The following is a 4252-nucleotide window of genomic DNA, read 5'->3' as shown; positions in this document are numbered from 1 at the left end:
CCTTGTATTTATATTTATTTTGCTGCAGTCGTTTTCTCCACAATATTATCTTTTTAGTTATAAATTTTATTATTTGATTGAAAATTCATAAATTTTGTTCAAGGCAATCTTTTTGGTTGGAAATTAAATTTTTGTGTTAAAAATTCAACTAGTTTAATAGAAAATTGACTTATCTTTAGATCTCATATTTCGATACTGAAAAGTCAAACTAAAATCTTTTTTGCTTGAAAATTCAACAATTTTTCGCAACTTTGTATTTTTATTTAAAAAATACTTTTATTTGACTAGAAATTGCATGTCCCTTTGATAAAAATGCAACGGTTTGGTTTAAAATTGAAGAATTATGTTTTAAAGTTTTTTTCTTCTTTGTTAAAAATTGACATTTTTGGGTAGGAAATGCAACTATTTTCATAGAAAATTTCTTTCTTATTTGAAACTCATATTTTTATGCCGAAAAGTGAAACTGAAATCTTTTTTCGATACAAATTCAACTATTTTTTGGATGATTTGTCTCTTTGATTTAAGAATTCATTTATTTTAGTACAAATAACACCTTTCTTGGAAAAAAATTGATAAAAATTCAACCATTTAAAAAAAATTGCCCTCTTTCATTAAAATTTCAACTGATTCGTTAAAGCATCGTACGTTTAGGTTAAAAATTCAAGTATAATTTCATCTTTCTTGGATAAAAATACTAGTGTTTGATTAAAAGTTAATCTTTTCTCTGTTAACTTTTTTTCTCAATTTGCTTGAACCACTTTTTTAGGAAATCATTTTTTTAGGCAACATTCATATTTTCTGATGAAAATTCATTTTTTCATGAAAAAATTACAAACGAATATTATTTATAAATATTGATTATGACCAAGTAGACAAACAAAATTAACATCTTAAACTATTAATTAATTTCCCTGGTCAAAAAACCTACATCAATAATAAAATATGAACTTCATGTTTAGAAAGAAAAATCTTACAAGTATAAGGAATGACGTTGACATTATGCTTGTAAGGGGATTGTGAGGAAAGCGTTCTCGTCTCTCCGTAGCTCAGTTGGTAGAGCATCAGACCGGCAATCTGAAGGACTTGGGCTCATATCCCAGCCGAGCTAGAGAGCGTTTTTTCACAATCTTAAAAATTAATCAATATTTTAATAATATTGATTATGACCAAGTAGACAAACAAAATTAACATCTCAAACTATTAATTGATTATGAAAAATAAAATAACATTTTGTATAAATGTGAGTAACTTTCTCTGAATATGTAATGTATTAATAATTTTAATTAATAAATAATGTAACATTATTGTTTGATACATTGATTTTTTTAATATAAATTTGCAGTATATTTGTCTTAAAAATAAAAATTAAAGTAAGACTATATACGAGTTTCTGAAAATTCCTTCAGAAATTTCAAACAGTGTATGAATCATGTTAAAAGTAGTTTTCCCTAAAAACAGCTACTGAGAGCCTTTTTGTGTAAATTATGGTCGATATTAATATTGAGTATTTTTTCCTAAATAGAAAGCCAAAGAAAAGCTGAATATTTCAGGAAAATGGGGAAATTTGTAGCATTACTCTAAACGAAGAGAGTTATAAATAGTAATATATAGTTTAAATAATTAGATTTGTTAACTTGCATTCTTTATTATATCACTGAGTAAAAAGTGGGTGAAAAGTGGAAAATTTCATTTAAAAACAGCAACAACCTAGCATCACCATAAGAGTAGATAGTTTTAAATAATAATAATTTGTTTGAACAATTATTTTTGTTAAATTTAATTAATTATTATCTTACTGCAAGTTAAAAGTGTTATTTTAATACAAGTTTCCAGCATTATCCAAATAGAATATTATTAAAAATAATACTAAATTGTTGAAGCATTTTTGTTTGCTAAATTAAATTAATTATTATCTCATTCTAATTGAAAAGTTAATAATAAGTAAAAAAAAATCGATAAAACCGCGACTTTCTAACAATTATCTACAATAAGATCGATGTAAACAATAATAGATAGTTTATATAATTATATTTTTTAAATTTTGATAATTATTATCTCACCTAGTGAAAAGTGGTTACAAAGTTAAAAATTTAGGAAAAAAACGCAACTATTTAGGATTAACATAGGAAAAGACAGTTATAAACAATAATGATTTGCTTAAATAATTGTTTGTTAAGTTTACTTAATTGTATTCTTACTCAATTTGAAAAATGGACAAAAAGTAGAAAATGTTAGAAATGACTGCAACTATCTAGCATTACTCTAAGAACATTTTGTTTTAAATAATAATAAATGGTTAAAACAATTACTTCTGTTCTATTAAATTTCGTATTTCCTCGCTGTAATTGAAACTTTCAAATTTAGTTGGAAAATTCCGACCATACTAAATTATCTAACCAATTTATTTAAACATATAATTATGAAGAGAAAGTATGATTTCATGTATTAAAAACCATTTTTATTTATGTTTTAAACCGTAAAAAATCACATGTGGCGCTTAAATCTCGCAAACCCGAATTTTGTACTTATGGGTTTTTCGGGACCCTGTGAAGCAGTCTTTATTTCTCATAGAAAATCGAAATATTCTGTCAGAGCCAAAAAAAATTCATTGAAAATCCGGTTTTTATTAAAAACTAATGTTTAAAATGAATATTTATAAAAATTAATATTTTTGTTCTAAATTCATCTTCTTGATTGAAACTTTAACTGTTTTATTTAAAACTGAACTACTTTATTAAAAATTCATTTTTTCTTTCAAAATGCATTATCCTATAGTTGAAAGCAGGTCGCAGCTTCCCATAAAGTGATAGAAAAGTGAAACAGTCACGTTCTTTATTTTAAATAAAGAGTTTGACTTTTTTATACGAGTGAATTTGTTCACGGAGTCAATTCACTCTTTTGAATGTTGCTTTACAAAAGAACTATAAATTACTTTAAACATTTTAATGAAAAAATTAAAAGTTTACACTTTTTTCTACAAGTAAATTTAGTTACGGAGTTAACTAAGAATGTCTACCCGATGACTCCTTGCTATGCAACTTTGTAAATTTATAAGAACTATTAATTATTTAAACAATTTTAATTTAAAAATTAAGAGTTTATCCTTTTTCCACAAGTACATTTGTTTACAGAGTCAACTAAGAATGCCTATCCGATGACTCTTTTCTAGGTTGCTTCGTAAATGTACAGGAACTATTCATTATTTAAACAATTTTAATTACAAAATTAAGAGTTTTGTCTTTATCCGGCGAGTCAATTTGTTTACGGAGTCAAATGAGAATGTCAATCCTATGACTCTTTTCTATGTTGCCCTTAAAAATTTACAAGAACTATTAATTATTTAAACAATTTTAATTAAAAAATTTAAAGTTTGGCCTTTATCCTACGAATCAATTTGTTTACGGAGTCAACGAAGAATGTCTATCCGATGACTCTTTTCTATGTGGCTTTGAAAATTTACAAACACTGATAATTATTTAAACAATTTTAATTTAAAAATTAAGATTTTACCCTTTTTCTACAAGTAAATTTATTTACGGCGTCAAATAACAATGTCTATCCTATGACTCTTTTCTATGTTGCTTTGAATATTTACAAGAACTATTAATTATTTCAACAATTTTAATTAAAAAATTTAAAGTTTGGCCTTTATCCTACAAATCAATTTGTTTATGGAGTCAACTAAGAATGTCTATCTAATGATTTTTTTCTAGGTTGCTTTGTAATTTTACAGTAACTATTAATTATTTAAACAATTTTAATTGAAAAATTAAGAGTTTGCCATTTTTTCTATAAGTAAATTTTTTACGGAGTCAAATAAAAATGTCTATCCGATGACTCTTTTCTATGCTGCTTTGCAAATTCACAAGAACTGTTAATTATTTAAACAATTTTAATTAAAAGATGAAGAGTTTTGCCTTTTTCCTACGAATCCATTTTTTTTACGGAGTCAACTTAGAATGTATATCCGATGACACTTTTCTATATTGCTTTGCAAATTTACAAAAACTATTAATTATTTAAACAATTTTAATTTAAAAATTTAAAGTTTACCCTTTTTTCTACAAGTAAATTTGTTTACGAAGTCAAATAACAATGTATGTCCGATGACTCTTTTCTATGTTGCTTTGCAAATTTACAATAACTGTTAATTATTTAAACAATTTTAATTAAAAAATAAAGAGTTTTGTCTTTATCCTACGAATCGATTTGTTTACGGAGTCAACTAAGAATGTCTATCCGATGACTCTTT

This window comes from Belonocnema kinseyi, chromosome 1 (assembly GCF_010883055.1).
Source record: "Belonocnema kinseyi isolate 2016_QV_RU_SX_M_011 chromosome 1, B_treatae_v1, whole genome shotgun sequence".
NCBI lineage: Eukaryota > Metazoa > Arthropoda > Insecta > Hymenoptera > Cynipidae > Belonocnema > Belonocnema kinseyi.
Note: the sequence above shows the minus strand (reverse complement) of the source record.